General features: G+C 40.5%; 1 protein-coding gene across 5 annotated transcripts in view; it reads right to left on the bottom strand.

Moving 5' to 3' along the window:
• Window positions 1-20,343, bottom strand: part of htr2cl1 (5-hydroxytryptamine (serotonin) receptor 2C, G protein-coupled-like 1) — a 225,008-nt gene that overhangs the window by 37,361 nt on the left and 167,304 nt on the right. For 3 of the 5 annotated variants that reach the window (XM_061913502.1, XM_061913506.1, XM_061913503.1), the window contains one exon: window positions 5,804-5,926. The exons of the other annotated variants lie outside the window; for them this stretch is intronic. The gene's annotated coding sequence lies outside the window, so the exon portion shown is untranslated. The remainder of the gene's footprint in view (window positions 1-5,803; window positions 5,927-20,343) is intronic. 5 annotated transcript variants of the gene reach the window in all.

Raw genomic sequence — 20,343 nt, 5'->3', positions numbered from 1 at the left:
GATAAATGGCTTTCGCTTTGCATAGTAAAGCTTTAACTTGCACTTACAGATGTAGCGACAAACTGTATTTAGTGACAGTGGTTTTCTGAAGTGTTCCTGAGCCCATGTGGTGATATCCTTGAGAGATTGATATCGGTTCTTGATACAGTGCCGTCTGAGGGATTGAAGGTTGCGGTCATTCAATGTTGGTTTCCAGCCATGCCGCTTATGTGTAGTGATTTCTCCAGATTCTCTGAACCTTTTGATGATATGAACCGCAGATGTTGAAATCCCTAAATTTTCTTGCCATTGTACTTTGAGAAACGTTGTTCTTAAACTGTTTGACTATTTGCTCACGCAGTTTTGGACAAAGGGGTGTACCTCGCCCCATCCTTTCTTGTGAAAGACTGAGCATTTTTTGGGAAGCTGGTTTTATATCCAATCATGGCACCCATCTGTTCCCAATTAGCCTGCATACCTGTGGGATGTTCCCAGTAAGTGTTTGAGTATTCCTCAACTTTATCAGTATTTATTGCCACCTTTCCCAACTTCTTTGTCACGTGTTGCTAGCATCAAATTCTAAAGTTAATGATTATTTGCAAAAAAATATATTTTTTTTATCAGTTTGAACATCAAATATGTTGTCTTTGTAGCATATTCAACTGAATATGGGTTGAAAATTATTTGAAAATCATTGTATTTCGTTTATATTTACATCTAACACAATTTCCCAACTCATATGGAAGGGGGATTTGTACATTCTTGGGTAGCAGGTTATAGTTTGCTTTATACATCATTTTAGGTGTTTGCAAATGCACCAAATCGATGAATTTCAATAATTGTGATTGAATAAATAAAGGGTTTGCATGTTCTCTATATCCAACACTATGTAGTATCGTAATTAATCTTTTTTTAAAACACCGTTAGTGAATGTAGTGTACATTGGTACTTATTTCCCTTATATTTCTACACAATAACTCAAATATGGTAACACTAGCGAGCAATAGCTAGCATGAGAAAGTTAACATGAGAATATCAAGATGACATAAGCAAGTTCATGTGAAATTGATGATGAGAGTGAAGTGCGATGACATGAATAACAGCAGGTGAAGGTAAGTTTTCCCAGAGTCTGCAGTGTGATGATGATCATGAGAAATGGCATGTGAAAGTAAGATAATTTTCTGTTTTGTAACAGACAATAAAGATGATCGTATCATTCAAAGTTATGTGACAGGAGAAATATGATATGACATATGTGAGAGATGATGTTGAAGATGAGGAGCATATGTGAAAAAGATGACTTGAGGAAGTTAATGTGAGATTGATGTGACAGTAAAGTGTGAGCAAGAGGATGTGAAAGTGCTGTGAGGTGGGATATTATATGAGAGAGATTATGTTGAAGATGAGAAATATTGTTACAAAGACAACGTGACATGATGTGAGGAAAGTTAACTTGGAATTGATGAGGCAGTGAATTCTGTTAGGGACTGCCTTGAAAACGAAATGCTGCATCTCATGGTGCTATCCCAAGTACATTGAGTCGGATTGAAATGTGATGACATGAGAAACAGCATGTGAAAGTCTGTGTCTAGAACATGAAGTTCTGTCTTGTAACAGACCATAAAAGTTATCATATCATGCAAAGGTATGTGAGATGAGAAGTGCGATGATGTGCCATGACATGTGAGAGATGGCCTTGAAGATGAAGTACATGTGATAAAGATGACGACATGAGGAAGCGAAGTGTGATGACATGAGAAACAGCATGTGGAAGTAAGTGTCTAGAACAGGGGTGCCCATTACGTCGATCGCGATCGACTGGTTGATCTCGGAGGGTGTGTCAGTCGATCTCAAGCCAGGCATTAAAAAATATACATAAAAATGAGCAATCATCAATCATACCAAGACTTCACTTTCGTCAGTTGTTTGACATTCTCGGCACCCGAGGATCTTGTGAGATGACGCTGGCTGCTGCAAGCTCATATTTAAGAAAAAAAAATCACTAACAGGGCGGACGCAGAGAAACACATTTTATTTCTAGAGACTCCGTACCTACTGTCAAAACTCTAAAGACCGACTGCACAGTTCCTGTCTTCACCATAAAAGACCTGTTTCATCCTGCCTGTGCTAACAAAATAAGAGTCTCAGAAAGCTAGCGTGCACAAGCTAGCAAGCTACGGAGTTTGATGCCAATGTATTTCTCCCCCGCCCTCAGCGACCGCTCCCTCTCCTCTCTTGCCCACCCGCACTCTCACTGACGTCACTCACCTGCTGCCAGACATTAAAGGGCCACACACATATGCTACTCTCATAACATCCATCCATTTTCTACCGCTTATTCCCTTTTGGGGTCGCGGGGGGCGCTGGTGCCTATCTCAGCTACAATCGGGCGGAAGGCATGGTACACCCTGGACAAGTCGCCACCTCATCGCAGGGCCAACACAGATAGACAGACAACATTCACACTCACATTCACACACTAGGGCCAATTTAGTGTTGCCAATCAACCTATCCCCAGGTGCATGTTTTTGGAAGTGGGAGGAAGCCGGAGTACCCGGAGGGAACCCACGCATTCACGGGGAGAACATGCAAACTCCACACAGAAAGATCCCGAGCCTGGATTTGAACCCAGGACTGCAGGACCTTCGTATTGTGAGGCAGACGCACTAACCCCTCTGCCACCGTGAAGCCTACTCTCATAACAAAGTGTTTAAAAACGAGTATGCAAGTTGGACAAATGAGATGCCAAATCCAACCACTTTCATGTGGTATTGGACAGAAAGGAGGACTTTTTTTTTTCCTCCATTTGAAAATGCGGACGTTATCAGCACCACTGTCTGATTCCAATCAATGCAAGTCATCAGAATCAAATACACAAACTTATATTCTTGTCTTCATGAAAGAAAGGAATCTATGTGTGTTAAACATGCTTGTATTATCATTAAACACCATTAACTTGTTAACAAAAATGTCTCTTTCATAAATAAATAAATATAAATTATAACTAGGAATGAGGTAGATCTCCTCGACTTGGTCAATTGAAAAGTAGCTCACCTGCAGAAAAAGTGTGAGCGCCCCTGTTATAGAACATGACGTTCTGTCTTGTAACAGACCATAAAGGTCATCATATCATGGAAAGGTATGTGAGATGAGAAGTGCGATGATGTGCCTTGACATGTGAGAGATGGTTTTGAAGATGAAATACATGTGATTAAAGATGACGACATGAGGAAGTGAAGTATGATGACATGAGAAACAGCATGTGGAAGTAGGTGTCTAGAACATGAAGTTCTGTTTTTGTAACAGACCATAAAGGTTATCATGTCATATACGGAGTTGTGTGAGATGAAAAGTGTGATGATGTGCCATGACATCTGAGAGATGGTCTTGAAGATGAAGAACATGTGGTAAAGATGACGACATGAAGTGAAGTGTGATGACATAAGAAACAGCATGTGAAAGTAGGTGTCTACAACATGAAGTTCTGTCTTGTAACAGACCATAAAGGTTACATCATGCAAAGGAATGTGAGATGAGAAGTGTGATGATGTGCCATGACATGTGAGAGATGGTCTTGAATATGAAGTACATGTGGTAAATATGATAACATGAAGAAGTGAAGTGTGATGACATGAGAAACAGCATGTGAAAATAGGTGTCTAGCACATGAAGTTCTGTGTTGTAACAGACAAAAAAGGTTATATCATACAAAGGTATGTGAGATGAGAAGTGTGATGATGTGCCATGACATATGAGATGGTCTTGAAGATGATGTACATGTGATAAAGATGACGACATGAGGAAGTGTAGTGTGATGACATGAGAAACAGCATGTGAAAGTAGGTGTGTAGAACATGAAGTTCTGTTTTTGTAACAGACCATAAAGGTTATCATGTCATATACGGAGTTGTGTGAGATGAGAATTGTGATGATGTGCCATGAAATGTGAGAGATGGGCTTGAAGATGAAGAACATGTGGGAAAGATGACGACATGAAGTGAAGTGTGATGACATGAGAAACAGCATGTGAAAGTAGGTGTCTACAACATGAACTTCTGTCTTGTAACAGACCATAAAGGTTATGTCATTGTTAGAATAATTATGTATATATTATCATCATAACTTTATGCTCAAGGGCCATTGCTATAAAGTATTGTCAATTTGTGCTGAAGTGGTATTTCTGTATTTGTACAGCGCTAGCAATCCAGGAGATTGCTGGCCTCTTTTGTTCATTGTTTTGTCCAGACTCGGCCTGCTGACTACCAAAGCCAAACATTGGGTTCCGGGACCAGACAGAGCAGAGACTGGGCGATAGCACCAAGTGTCAACATATTTGCATTTTTGTATACCGGTAATCATATATTGTGTCTAAGCGGAGTTGTCTAGTCTACCCCCTTCAATTAGTGACAGTGATGTAATAGGGACTTTCCTAATAAATAGAGGAGGCACGCGGGCTTTTTTTTTTAGAACGTAGTTTGGATCTGTAACTAGAGTACAGCCAAAGCACGTGTCTCCTCATGAGCTCTATTTAACTCTGTCTCTGCATGATTCCTTGCTTCTTGTCTGATTAATAGATGTCATCAGTGTTTAAACCTGACAATCATGCAAAAATGTGAGATGAGAAGTGTGATGATGTGCCATGACATGTGAGAAATGGTCTTGAAGATGAAGTACATGTGGTAAAGATGACGACATGAGGAAGTGAAGTGTGATGACATGAGAAACATGTGAAGGCGGCGAGACATGACGTGAAATGACCGGAAAGAATGAGGGTAAATTGATGAGGCCTTAGGAAAGGTGATGCCAATGTAAGGTGACACCGCATGAGAAACAATATGACCATGACGGCATGACATAGGCCTGTCTCATGATCTGTAAAAGATGACATAAGATGATGAGGTGGCGACTTGTCCAGGATGTACCCCGCCTTCCGCCCGATTGTAGCTGAGATAGGCTCCAGCACCCCCCCGTGACCTCAAATGAATAAGCGGTAGAAAATAGATGGAATGATGGGCATGAGAAAGAAATGATATAATGAGAGACACAAAAAATATAATTTATCTGCTTGTATTTGATATTTGTGATTAGTTGTTTACATGACAAACGACACGTTGAAGTCTTGAGGTTGCTGACGTGTTTGCTCCTAGATCGCCATGGGCCATTTTTGTTTTGTTTGGTGGAATCACGGCTGCTCTGTGAGATAAATCATTGGACTGAAAATGGCATAGAGGGAATTTGCTCTTATTAAACTCCCCTACTGAGCTAGTGTGTGTGTGTGGTTTATGTTTAATATCAATAAACACGCTGCACTGTAAATGCTAGCCAAAGACCAAATAGTAGCTTAAGTCCTGCTCTCTGTCTTTCCTGCAAAGAACAGAGCAAATACTGATAGCAAGTACAACAAATATTACAATAAATGGAAAAAAAAAAACAGACACAAAAAAAGAAATATTAGTAGACGCTCCAAGCAAATGCACTGCACAGCCGATTGAATCCTTCATCCTAATTAAAAACATTTTTCCTCTCATGTGAGTTTAACTTTTACACCCCGTTCTTATTACATTCTGATTGTGCTGCACTTCTTTTAATCATCTTAATTGTTTGTGTTTATTGTGGCAGTTTATTTTTATATGGGTTCACATTCATTACATTATATTTTGTGCTGGTGTTGCGCGTGTTCACGTAAAGTTCATTAAATTGCTTTTGTGCATGAAATGAGCTGTGAAAAGCAAGTGGTTGGTGTATTAATTATGTTGTTGTTGTTATGAATGTTATTACTTTGTCCCTACACCAACCCCGGGGGCATGATTGGCTCACTTCTCACCTCGAGATCAATGCGCTGGCTGATAGCGAGTCGCCCTACAGGCGTGTCCTCGCTTTTCTGCCGTATACTCCGTCTCCTGTCAAGCCACACCTCCGGAGCAGCGGATCAAGATCATCCATTTGCCTGCAGAAAAATATATATATATTTTTTTCATCCGTTTTAAGTAGAAGCGATACCCACATCAATCACAAAATAGTCCGACATGTTTGGGCGTGTTGGCTCATTGTAGGCCAACATGGTGGTGAACAACCCTCATTGTAAACACTAACCATGTGACGGTGGGTTATGTTGTGTCAAACGGGTCAATTTCATCAGTGCTAAGCCAGCCGGCCACCTAATGGACTGCACAGATGGAACACCATTACACAAGGATTCGTGTGAGTGTGTGTGTAAGAGAAATTACTGCTTCAAGCCTACTTTTAGATGTTGCATTTTATCTACAACAACCCTTAGTACCCTCCATCAAAGCAATGCTATTAAAAGTTTTTAATGTTCATGGTGTGAGTGCAGAGAAAGATGCTTCATAGTTGACCCTCCTGCAGGGTAATGGAACCTCTATTAGCTGCAGCAATACACAGAGTTGTGGTCAGGGCTCTAGCCAAGCTATTGTCTGTGGCAAAGCACAGCGGAGTGAAGAGAATGCGATCACAAAAAGAACGTGTTAATGATGCAAGCATGAGAGAGAAAAAAAGGGGCCATTTACTTAAGAGAAAGTTTTGATGTAAAAAAGAGATGCACGGAATAACGGGAGGGGTGACGATGAGACATTTGGATTGATTTGAGAGAGGTGATGTTGGCCATAAGAAATGTGAGGAAGATTACAATTAAAAATAAACATTAAAATGGCATTTTAAGGATGTTTAAAATGTCAGATATGAGAAATGTTTATTTATCCATACATCCCTTTTCCTCTGCTTATCTGAGGTCGGGTCGCAGGGGCAGCAGCCTAAGCAGAGAAGCCCAGACTTTCCTCTCCCCAGCCACTTTGTCCAGCTCCTCCATGGGTATGCCGAGGCCTCGGGAGACATAGTCTCCCCAACGTGTCCTGAGTCTTCCCCCGTGGCCTCCTGCAGGTTCGACGTCCCCTAAACACCTCCCTAGGGAGGCGTTCGGATGGCATCCTGACCAGATGCCCGGACTACCTCATTTGGCTCCTCTCGATGTAGAGGAGGAGCGGTTTTGCTCTGCGCTCCTCCCTATCTCTAAGGGAGAGACTCACTACCTGGTGGAGGAAACTCATTTCGGCCGCTTGTCCTATTGGTCATGACGCAAAGCTCATGACCATAGGTGAGGATGGGAACGTAGAACGAAGGGGAAAATTGAGAACTCTGCCTTCAGGCTCAGCTCCTTCTCCACCACAACTGATCGATACAGCGTCCGCATTACTGAAGACGTCGCACCGATCCGCCTGACGATCTCACGATTTACTCTTCCCTCAATCATGAACAAAACTCCGAGGTACTTGAACTCCTCGACATGGAACAAGATTTTTTCCCCAACCCGTAGATGGCACTCCACCCTTTTCAGGGCAAGAACCATGGACTTGGACTTGGAGGTGCTGATTCTCATCCCGGTCGCTTCACATTCTGCTGTGAACCGATCCATTGAGAGCTGATGATCCTGGCCAGATGAAGCCATCAGGACCACATCATCTGCAAAAAGCAGAGACCTAATCCTGCAGCCACCAAACCGGATCCCCTCAACGCCTTGACTGCGCCGAGAAATTCAGTCTAGAAAAGTTATGAACAGAATCGGTGACAAACGGCAGCCTTGGCGGAGTCCAACCCTCACTGGAAGCCGCTCCGACTTACTACTGGCAATGCGGTCCAAGCTCTGACACTGATTATACAGGGAGCGGACTACCACAATCAGACAGTACGATACCCCATACTCTCTGAGCACTCCCCACAGGACTTCTTGGGGGACACAAAGTCCACAAAGCACATTCAAACCATTTCAATACTAGACATTTGATACATGAGGGGATCATGCCTTGAGAAAGATGGCGGGGAAATGCTGAGGAGGCATGAGAAAGATGTGTTCATGTGACACTGAATGTAAGAAACGTGGTATGAAAGTGATGTGACATTAGAGACGCTTGGCTGTTGTGATCGGCGATGGCATCAGCCAGGTACGATGTGACAGGGCATGAGAAGATGTTGGGGGGGGGTGTTAAGAAAATGGTTGACAATTTAAAGTATGAGGTGACATGAGAAATGATTGACAATAATATTATACGATAAATGATGATGGCAGAGTGATCATTCTGAGGAAATTTAAAGTGAAATCAAATATGAGAACATATGAAATCATGCTTTGAGAAAAATTATGTGAAAGTGATTGAGGTCGCATGAGAAATAGGATGTCTTATTGTGAAACATGACATGAAAGTGAAGGGAGGAGGTGACCTGAAATATGGTGGGCTTTTGATCTCAGATGGCATGAGAGAAAGACAATGTGACTTGAAATGACATGAAAAAAACATTACAATATTTTGAAAAACAAATGGGAAAATGATTGTGAATTTTAAGTGACAGGTGACATGAGAAAACAGGAATGATATGGTGCTTTGAGAAAAATGGTTTAAAAGCGATATATAATTACAATTTTAAATTCAAAGTGATGTCTAATGAAATATGAGATCATGCCAGCAGAAAGAGTTTGAAAGTTATTCTTTGAGGTGACATGAGATCAGGGTCACGGGGGCTGCAGGAGCCTAACAGGACAAGCGGTAGAAATGGATGGATGGATGGATGGACATGAGAAAGATGACGTGGGTTTTGACGTAAAACTGAAAATGTAACAAAGGTTATATTGAAGGACAACATGACACGTGGAATATAGTGTGCTTGTAATGTGAGATGACATGAGAAAGAGATTGTGACACATCAAGCAAAAAAATTAGAAAGCAATGTAATGTAACACAATGTGAATAAAGTATTTTTTGGACAATTTCATGCAATGTCAGATGAGATGAGAAAACAGAAAGGAAATCATGCCATTAGAAAGATGTGAAAGTGATTATCTCATTATCCCATTATCTCATAATGTGAGATGGTGGTAAGTGATGAAAGAGATCACTATTTGGTGACAAGACATGAGAGGAATCGGATTTGAAACTGAAGGTGTGAGAGGACATGAGGAAAATGTGTGATGATATGAGAGACAATGTAAAAAAAAATGTGGCAATTTAAAGAGTCAGATGACATGAGGAAACAGTAACAGTGCAATGAGAACGATGGTGAAAAAGTGATTATGCTGTGGCAATTTCAAATGTCAAATGATATGAGAAAAACATGACATGCCAACAGAAATATAGCATGCAAGTGATTACTTTCCATGACATGAGAAAGTTGACGTGAGATACACAGTATGCAAGCATAAGCAATAATGTGAGGTGACATGAACAATGGTGTGGTTTTGATGTGAGATGACAACGAAACAGATGATGTGACATGACATGAGTAAATGTTCAGAGAAAATAATGTGTGGAAATAATTGACAGTTCAAAGTCTCAGATGGCATGAGAAAAAATGAGGACAATATATTGTGCTATGAAAACATAGTGTCAAAGTGATTATGCGGCAGCAATTTAAAGTGATGTCATATGATATGAGATAAATATGGGATCATGTCAGAAGTCAGTGCAAAAGTGATGGAGGTGGCATGAGGAATATCATGTGCATTGGTAATGTGAAGGTCGGTGCGAGGTGACACAAAAGATGGTGTGCTTGTCGTGTAAGATGACATCAGACAGAGATGAGGTGACATGACAAAAGGAAAAATATGAGAAAATGTCATGAGACATTGGCCGAGAGTGGAGTCTGCTGTCTTGGTTGCTTTGTTGGGTCTGCTCCTGTCTCTGGCCATGCTCCCTCTACCCCAGCGGACGATGGCGTGGAACACCGCAGAGGCCACCACAGTGGATATGTTTCTTTTACTTTTTATTCATAGCTGTATGTAGAAGTGTCTGGATGTATCTTCTGCTTTAATGTCTTTAATGTCCTCTGTGTTCTTTGATGTTTGATGTTTCGTATTGTACCATATGTCCCGGCAAGAAATCTGCGTTCAAAGGACTCCGGCTTATTAGTGATTCCCAAAGCCCAAAAAAAGTCTGCGGGCTATAGAGCGTTTTCATTTCGGGCTCCACTACTCTGGAATGCCCTCCCGGTAACAGTTCGAGATGCCACCTCAGTAGAAGCATTTAAGTCTCACCTTAAAACTCATTTGTATACTCTAGCCTTTAAATAGACTCCCTTTTTAGACCAGTTGATCTGCCGTTTCTTTTCTTTTTCTCCTATGTCCCACCCTCCCTTGTGGAGGGGGTCCGGTCCGATCCGGTGGCCATGTACTGCTCGCCTGTGTATCGGCTGGGGACATCTCTGCGCTGCTGATCCGCCTCCGCTTGGGATGTTTTCCTGCTGGCTCCGCTGTGAACGGGACTCTCGCTGCTGTGTTGGATCCGCTTTGGACTGGACTCTTGCGACTGTGTTGGATCCATTATGGATTGAACTTTCACAGTATCATGTTAGACCCGCTTGACATCCATTGCTTTCCTCCTCTCCAAGGTTCTCATAGTCATCATTGTCACCGACGTCCCACTGGGTTTGAGTTTTCCTTGCGCTTATGTGGGCCTACCGAGGATGTCGTAGTGGTTTGTGCAGCCCTTTGAGACACTAGTGATTTAGGGCTATATAAGTAAACATTGATTGATTCCCTCTTACACACATGTAAGAAGGATGTGTAATATGGCTATGAGTTGTTGTTTTGTTTTTTTTCCCCTTGGCCTCAGTCTGCACCCCCTCTCCGGGGCCAAGGCTAAGACCCCCCTTGTTTACCTGTATCTCATCTTTTTTGTAAGGGGCGCTGGAAGCCGGCAGACCCGTCAGCGATCCTGTTCTGTCTCCCTGTAATGTTTGTTTGATCTTGAATGGGATTGTGCTGAAAATAGTAATTTTCCTGATGGAATAAATAAAGTACTATCTAATCTAATAAAGTGGTGATATTCATTTGACGTGATCAACTTGTGAGGACAAGCGTCATGGGAAATAGATGAATTGATGTCAGATATGAGAAATATATGGAAAGGATATCACGCCATGAGAAATATATGAAAGTGATTTGAGATGCCATGAGAACGACGATGTGAGATGTTGAGTTGTAGGTGAGAGATGACACTGTGAAAGATAACGAGATGACATGACGAAAATGTGATATGAGGGACGATGTGAAAAAAACTATGAGCCAATCTAAACTGTTAGATGACATGAGGAAACAGTAACATATAGTGCAATGAGAACGATGGTGTAAAAGTTATTATGCTGTGGCAATTTAAAATGTCAAATGATATGATAAAAACATGACTTGCCAACAGAAAGATAGCATGCAAGTGATTAATTTCCATGACATGAGACAATTGACGTGAGATACAGTATATGCAAGCATGAGCAATAATGTGAGGTGACATGAATGACGGTGTGGTTTTGATGTGAGATGACAACGAAAAAGAAATGATGCGACATAATATGAGAAAATGTTAAGAGAAAGGGTTTTAAAATGATTGACAATTCAAAGTCTCAGATGGCATGAGAAAACAATGACTATATGGTGTTATGAAAAACATGGTGTCAAGGTGATTATGCTGCAGCAATTTAAAGCAATGTCAGATGATATGAGATAAATATGAGCTATCGTCAGTAGTGAGTGCAAAAGTGATGGAGGTGAAATGAGATATGTGAAGGCCGATGCGAGGTGACACAAAAGATGGTGTGCTTGTCACGTAAGATGACAGTAGAAAGAGATGAGGAGACATGACAAAAGGAAAAAAGATGAGAAAATGTCATGAGACATAAGGTGGTGATAGTCATTTGACGTGATCGACTTGTGAGGACAAGCATCATGGGAAATAGATGAATTAATATCTGATACGATAAATATATGGAACGGATATCATGCCATGAGAAATATATGAAAGTGATTTGAGGTGCCATGAGAACGACGATGTGAGATGTTGGGTTGTGCGTGAGAGACATCTGACGTGAAACTGGGGGTGTGCAAGAACATGAGAAAAATGGATGTGAAAGGAGTGACCGCAGAAGAAGAATGTGACCTTGCATGAAGAAGATGCATTGGCGTAAATGCCATAGGGGCTCCAGGTGAATACGTGTCATTCAGTTTGGTCACACCGCGTTTAAGTCTGACATTAAGTAGACTGTAAAAAAAAAATCCTATTTTTATGGTTAATGTACTCTGTCTACTGTAATTTTTCTATTTTTTTTAAATAAGTTATAAAACTGTAGAATTGAAGACATTATCTGTAAATAAACAAACGGCCTGTTATTTTAAGTAATATGCCAGTAATGACAAACTATGTATATTTCTATTTTTTTTTTTGCAGAAAAATACCAAATTAATAATACATATCATTTTTTGTTTTCTTAAATTACTTTCAAATTCATGTAAAATTATAATCATATAATTAACTTTCATTTAATATGTAGTTTGTTATATAAAAGTCTATGTCCATACTAACAGTCAAACAGTTTTCTATGTAATTTTAAGGAAAATCTTATTTTTTTAATATTTATGTGTATTTTTATATTCAAGTTGATATTATATTCAAGTTATATAAAGGTTTATGCTCATACTAACAATTTAACATTTTTCTCTGTAATATGACACACGTTGGTGACTGCAAGACATACTTGATCACAAGCCAACAGCCATACAGGTCACACTGACGGTGGCCGTACAAACAAATTTAACACTGTTACAAATATGCACCTCATTGTGAACCCACATCAAACAAGAATGACAAACACATTTTGGGAGAACATCTTGACCGTAACACAAAATAAACACAAAAGAACAAATACCCAGAATGCCATGCAGCGCTACTCTTCCGGGCTACACACCCGCAACCACCAAACCCCGCCCACCTCAACCGACGCACGGAGGGGGGCAGTGATGTGGGGTGGTGGGTTTCAGCATCCAGTGGCCCCCAGGTAAATTGAGTTAGAAACCCCTGATCTTAACAATACAGAAAAAATCTGTAGAACAATGGTATTTTTCTGTGGAACTGCCAGCATTGTCACTTCATTAAAGTTGGTTGATCGTAATAATTTGGAAAAACTCTGTAGAATAAAGATATTTTTCTGCAGAACTGTTTGCATCGTCACTTTATTAAAAATGTTTGATATTAATAATTTAGTAGAAATCTGTAAAATTACGATATTTTTCGGCAAAGTGTTTCATGAAAATTTCTGTAAATATGTTTTTGATCATTATTTGGTTTACAATGTTTTACTCTAATCTTATGGTTTTTGTTTGGCTGCTAGTAGATGACGTTTTTTTTACAGAATTTTTTTTAACAGTGTACTCGTGTGACGTTAAATGAAGTTTTGAAACGCTAGCAGCTTCCCTGTGAGCTACTCAGTGGCCTCGTGGTTAGTGTCCGCCCTGATATCGGCAGGTTGTGAGTTCAAACCGGGGCCAAGTCATACCAAAGACTATAAAAATGGGACCCATTACCTCCCTGCTTGGCACTCAGCATCAAGGGTTGGAATTGGGGGGGTTAAATCACCAAAAATGATTCCCGGGCGTAGCCGCCGCTGCCGCTCGTTGCTCCTCTCACCTCCAAGGAGGGTAATCATGGGCGATGGGTCAAATGCAGAGGGTAATTTTGCCACACCTAGTGTGTGTGAGACATTCCATTGGTACTTTAACTTCAACAACCTGCAGCGTGAGCCACACACTCATGCTTCTTGTGTGCGCACTCTGCTTTGGTCCGGATGTCAAAAAATTCCATTAAAAGTGTTGCTGATGTGTCAAGCCAGACAATAACTGGCATCTTGGGTTCCGTGAAATAAAAGGCAATCTGGTGGTAAACAAAAAAAAAAAAAGGTAGAAATTGAAGTTTCACATTGATTCATGTTCGCTTGACCACTCTGGCTTTTATCTACGCAGTACGTTTGCTCACGGGTCTTTGTTGACGTGCCCGATGCTTAAGAAAATAATTTCCCCCAAAATTCACCGCAAAATATACACAGGTTTCTAACAATGAGATGAGCCTCTCTGTTATTGCCATGGTTACCTTGCATCGCCTAAATTGGACCATCCAGGACACTTACTTGATTTGGTTAGAAGTACATTGAGATTTATCACATACATTTACTTTCTTTTTTCCCCCATTCTGCACACGTATCTTTGTATATTCCACTGCAGTAAGAAGAACCCCCTCATTTATTCCTTTCATTTGTTTATTTGTATTACAATGTGTAACACCCCCCCCCCCCCCGCCCCCCAACATATAAATATTAAATAAAAGCAGATCCACCCAAGCCGAAGCTGCACTGAAGATTGCATATTAACATTTGTAATAGAGATGGGATTTATGTCTCTCTTAAGGGATCTTGAAGAGCCGTTTTTTTATACTTCTCTTTTCAGTAATGTCAAGTTACTCATTTTTATGAAGGAGGTAGTCACTGGTAGCAGTTATTTATATATCTGAATAGTTTACAATGTCACCTATTTATATTCTATTAGTGGGAAATATTCTATAGTATCATAATTTAACTGTCGAGATTCAGTAACCTTACACCTAAGTTTTGACAATGACATCAATATTTAGAATTTTCTCTCACCTAAAAAGTATGCAGGCCCTAATGCTAATCAACTTTAACAGAAATGAGAATTTTAATATAACATAAATAATACATTTAGAATATTCTCTGAATACAAAATAGGCATAAAAAGGAAAACAACAAATGTCCAAATCATATAAATCTGAACGCAAAATTGTACTACCTTACCAAGTGTTTGTTCACATATATTATGCTATTTAAAAAATACATAAACAAAATGAACCAGAAAACTACATAAAATGTTGTTTAATTTTATTCTTGGTCATTTTTGTTTTTTAGTCTGTGTTACCCCACTCCAATCAAGGGGCGGGCATATGAAGGTAGCGTGGGCAATTTGCACCTAATAACCACTCAATCGGCTCTCAACTCAAAAAAAAGAAAAGACAGACATTCAATTAAAGTCACATCACTATGCATTGGAAATTCTACAAATGTGTCAATGTGAGAAGTGTCATGAAGTCAGGATGTTGTACTGGACCGGGCTTTTGTTGAGTTTGAATACAAAAATGTCATAAATAGCTCTGGAGAAAGTTATGTACTAATTGTACTTTCAAACTCATTGCCCATAACTGATGGGTTCAAATACCCTATATCACCTGTGTTAAACTCAAGGTCCGGGGGCCATATGTGCCCCGCCACTTCATTTTATTTGGCCCTCGAAAACCCGGAAATATGTATCAATGAAGTACTATAACTTTTCTTCCTAAATGTATTATTTCTTTCTATTTTTGGAAAAAATGTATGATCAAAAATTCAAACCTTTTTTTAAATAAAAATAAACACTAATAATTTGTGGGTTCTTCCGAGGATGTTGTAGTCGTAATGATTTGTGCAGTCCTTTGAGACATTTGTGATTTGGGGCTATATAAATAAACATTGATTGATTGATTGAATAATTTCAAAGCAAGTTATCCATCAAATTGTGCAATGTAAATGTAGCAATAGATTTCATGGTAAAATTGTGAAATGCACTGTGGTTTTTACAGCATGTTTCTCATAATGAAAAAAAACTGTACTTTTTTTTTTATTGTAACACTGCGGTGCCATTTTGGCATTTACAGTAATACACCGGAAAATCTACAGTTGATTTGCGGTAAAAATAAACCAAAAAAACCTGGCAGCTCAGGTGCCAAAATTATACAATTTTTTTAAAATGTACATTAAAACATTTTTTTTTACAGTATAATTCTGGCAACTAAGCAGCCTTTTTTTTAACCATAAAAACATCAGTACTGTTTTTCCATTTCCAGTAATATACACTTCATTTTGAGGTGAAATTACTGAAACTTACCGTATTTTTTTTTTCATTTAAATAAAAAAAAATCTACTCATAAAATGCATGAAAAAATTGTGTAATAATAGTATTCACTGTTAGAAACGGCCCTCTGGGGCCAAATATAACTGTGATGTGGCTCTCAGTGAAAACCACTTTGACACCTCTGCCCTATATTGAAGTTAGAAACACAGCCGACACGAGTTTTTAAAGACCGGAGATGCACAAAAAATAATATAATCTTATAATTGTTATGGATTATTATGATTTGTATTATCCAGTCATGATGATCCTATGTGAGCTAATCTCTTTCAACTCTGAAGTAAAGGACCATATTTAGGTGAATAATGACAGGTTAAAATGGTAAATGGTCTGTATTTATATAGCACTTTACTATACCTGCACAATTTAAAACACACACACACACACAAATGGAGGAAGGTGCCATGCAAGGCGCTAACCACGATCCATCAGGAGCAAGGTGGCTGAAGTGTTTTTCCCGAGCACACAACGGCCGTGACTACGATGGCGGAAGCTGGATTTGAATCAGGAACCGTCTAGTTGCTGGCATGGCCGCTCTACCGTCTGAGCCCCACCACCCATGGCTTTACCGTGAAATGATAATCATAGTCTGGCCATTTTGAATTGAGTTTGTTGGCATTTTTTGTAAAAAAATAAATACAAATGAAATGTCCATCTAGATATGTTAGTCACATTTTTAAAAAGTCAAAAACCAAATTAAAGTTTTTTAGATGTGCTGCGGCTTCACGGTGGCAGAGGGGTTAGTGCATTTGCCTCACAATACGAAGGTCCTGCAGTCCTGGGTTCAAATCCAGGCTCGGGATCTTTCTGTGTGGAGTTTGCATGTTCTCCCCGTGAATGCGTGGGTTCCCTCCGGGTACTCCGGCTTCCTCCCACTTCCAAAGACATGCACCTGGGGATAGGTTGATTGGCAACACTAAATTGGCCCTAGTGTGTGAATGTGAGTGTGAATGTTGTCTGTCTATCTGTGTTGGCCCTGCGATGAGGTGGCGACTTGTCCAGGGTGTACCCCGCTTTCCGCCCGATTGTAGCTGAGATAGGCGCCAGCGCCCCCCGCGACTCCGAAAGGGAATAAGCGGTAGAAAATGGATGGATGGATGGATAGATGTGCTGCAATAAGATGGTTTCAACAAACTACAAAACCCAAAACCAGTGAAGTTGGCATGTTGTGTAATTCGTAAATCAAAAAAGAATACAATGATTTGCAAATCCTTTTCAACATATATTCAATTGAATAGACTGTAAAGACAAATTATTTATTGTTCGAACTGAGAAACATATATTTTTTTTGCAAATAATCATTAACTTAGAATTTAATGGCAGCGACAGATTACAAAAATGTTGGCACAGGGGAATTTTTACCCCTGTGTTACATGGCCTTTTTTTCAACAACACCCAGTAACCTGCTCAGTGGCCTTTTGGTTAGTGTCCGCCCTGAGATCGGTAGGTTGTGAGTTCAAACCCCGGCTGAGTCATATCAAAGACTATTAAAACCTCCCTGCTTGGCACTCGGCATCAAGGGTTGGAATAGGAGGTAAATCACCAAAATGTTTCCCGGGCGTGGCCACCGCTGCTGCTCCCCTGTGGGAATGGGTCAAAGGCAGAGGATAATTTCACCGCACTTTAACTTTTTAAACCTTTGGGAACTTTTCTGGTGGAATTATTTCCCATTCTTGCTTGATGTACAGCTTAAGTTGTTCAACAGTCCAGGTTCTCCGTTGTGGTATTTTAGGTTTCGTATTGCGCCACACATTTTCAATGGGATACAGGTCTGGACTACAGACAGGCCAGTCTAGTACCCACACACTTTTACTATGAAGCCACGTTGTTGTAACATGTATCTTGGCATTGTCTTGCTGAAATAAGCATGGGCGTCCATGATACCGTTGCTTGGATGACAACATATGTTGTTCCAAAACCTGTATGTACCTTTCAGCATTAATGGTGCCTTCACAGATGTGTAAGTTACCCATGCCTTGGCCTCTAATACACCTCCATACCATCAAAGATGCTGGCTTTTGAACTTTGTCTTGTTGGGGACAGAATTTGGTGCTCCGATACTGCCTGGCTACCGTGAACATAGCCATTTGCAACCCGCCTTGAACTTAACCATGCCACTATTGGAGTGAGCAGAGGTTTGCAATGTGATGATGTGGCCAAATGACGTGTAAAAATATGAATTTCTTACTGCAGACAGCTGGGAAAATATTTGCAGAGCAGGAAACATTCAAATTTTGTGCATAAAAAAAGGCGAGCACATGATTCATTTTATGTCAATAGGATTAAATGCAAATGACAGCATGCTTATTGCACATTTTAAAGACGGGTTTACACGCTTCTTCCAAAGCGGTGCGAAGCTGGAATGCCTGTTTCATAAAAAAAAACTGCATTATACACTTTAGGTGTCATGCCTGTATATTAGGTTTATGTTTGATCATGTTTATGTTTTGTTTTTAGACTCTTGTTTCCCGTTTTGCACTTCCTGGTTTTGTTTACATAGTCACGCGTTAGTTTCCACCTGGTCTCCAAGTCACGCCCCTGCCCTCAGCCCCACACCTGTTTCTCATCACCAAAGCCACTATTTAAATCATTTGTTTTCTGTTCATCGGCCTGGGAACTTTGTACCTTACTACTTATAATAATAATGATAATAATAATAATAATAATAATGGATAAGATTTATATCGCGCTTTTCTATTGTTAGATAGTCAAAGCGCTCACAGAGAAGTTGGAACCCATCATTCATTCACACCTGGTGGTGGTAAGCTACAATTGTAGCCACAGCTGCCCTGGGGTAGACTGACGGAAGCGTGGCTGCCAGTTTGCGCCTACGGCCCCTCCGACCACCACCAATCCTTCATTCATCATTCATTCACCAGTGTGAGCGGCACCGGGGGCAAGGGTGAAGTGTCCTGCCCAAGGACACAACGGCAGCGCTTTTTTGGATGTAAATAGGTGGGAAGCGAACCTGCAAGCCTTAGGTTTCTGGCACGGCCGCTCTACCCACTACGCCATGCCGCCCCTTACCTACATACCTCCGTATTCCTCAACCCCTTGATGCCAAGCCATGCTATTTCCCTCGTGCTCATGTCAAGTACGTTTTTGGTTTTGTTATATCACAGTTGTTTAGTTTGGTTTTCGTGTATAGTCATGCCATTGTGCTGTTTTTGTTTTGAGTAGTCAAGTTTTCCGCCCTCGAGCACGCCATTTGTTTTCCCTTTTTGTATTATAGTGTATAAATAAATTTACATATGTACCTGAATTTACACCTGGCTCGTCCCAAATATTCTCTGCATCGAAGAAGCAAAACAAATCCAAGTCACAGTCCTGACAGTAGGCTTTTAAACGCATCCATTTATCAGTGAATCTTTTGTGCACTTCATTAAAAAAATAACCTTTTTATACCTTAACGATGAACTTTGAAACCGTCCTTTCAACCTGAGATGAATGAATTGTTCACAAGGCATCCACTAATCCCCCTTCCCAAAAAAACAACGTCTGTGATTGCAGCCGGTGCTCGACGATGTCAAAGCCACAAGAGGATGACGCACAACCTTCACATTATACAACTTTCTGCGTAGCAACAAATCCTTGATTTTGAGTGACAACACTGTGTGTGTGTGGGTGTATCTCCGTTATAAAGGGGCTCTTTAAATGTAAGTATTTATGGCGCTGCGACACAAACAAACAAACAAGCTGCAGGCTTTGTGTCTGGGCCGCGATGCAGAGCATGACGCCCTGAGCCATTAAAATGGATTATAGCTGTCTTTACGTGCTGTTGATGGCACTAGTTAGAACTGCCTACTCCCACTGTGCTCACTCTCTGGCTGCACAACACACACATGCACAGGCGCAGTCATTCACAAAACGGACATTAATGTGACGAAGACATCAAAGCACAGTAAACAAACCACATGACACTGCTTCCTTCTGCGTGGATGTTTCGAGATGAAGTGTGTGGAGCACTAAGGGAGGAGGAGGAGAGTGGGAAAAACAAGAGGGCTGTCAGGGTGCTCTTTGCCCTTGAGTGGGTAGCATCCAACTCCTCCATCCTCCTCCTGTTCATCCATCCATCCATCCATCTCCTAAACGAGAGGATAGAGGACCTTCTCCCTGTTATGTTTATTCATGTCACGTTCCCAGAGGGTCACAAGGCCAAAACACCCGTCAAATATTGAGGCTTATGAGATCCAATCCAAAGTGCTGCAGGCCGATCTGCGGTCACATGACAACCACTTCAGCGATATTGGTACCCGATTTTTATGAAGGTGCAGCGAACGGGCTTGAATTTGACTGAAAGTGCCACAGCTCCCGCAATAGTATATTGGAAATAGGGCTGGGCGAATTGGCCTTTTTTTTATATCTCTTTTTTTAGGACATTACGCGATACACGATATATATCTCAATATTTTGCCTTGGCCTTGAATGAAGACTTGATGCATATAATCACAGAAGTATGATGATTCTATGTCTCTACGTTAAAACATTCTTGTTCATACTGCATTAATATATGCAGAGAAGAAAATCGAAACTATGTCCATTTACCAAAACTGTATTTATTAAACAGTTATAAGGCAGTGGCA

The sequence above is a fragment of the Nerophis ophidion genome, linkage group LG10, assembly GCF_033978795.1.
Source record: "Nerophis ophidion isolate RoL-2023_Sa linkage group LG10, RoL_Noph_v1.0, whole genome shotgun sequence".
NCBI classification, from domain to species: domain Eukaryota; kingdom Metazoa; phylum Chordata; class Actinopteri; order Syngnathiformes; family Syngnathidae; genus Nerophis; species Nerophis ophidion.
This window is presented reverse-complemented; position numbering and strand designations above follow the sequence as displayed.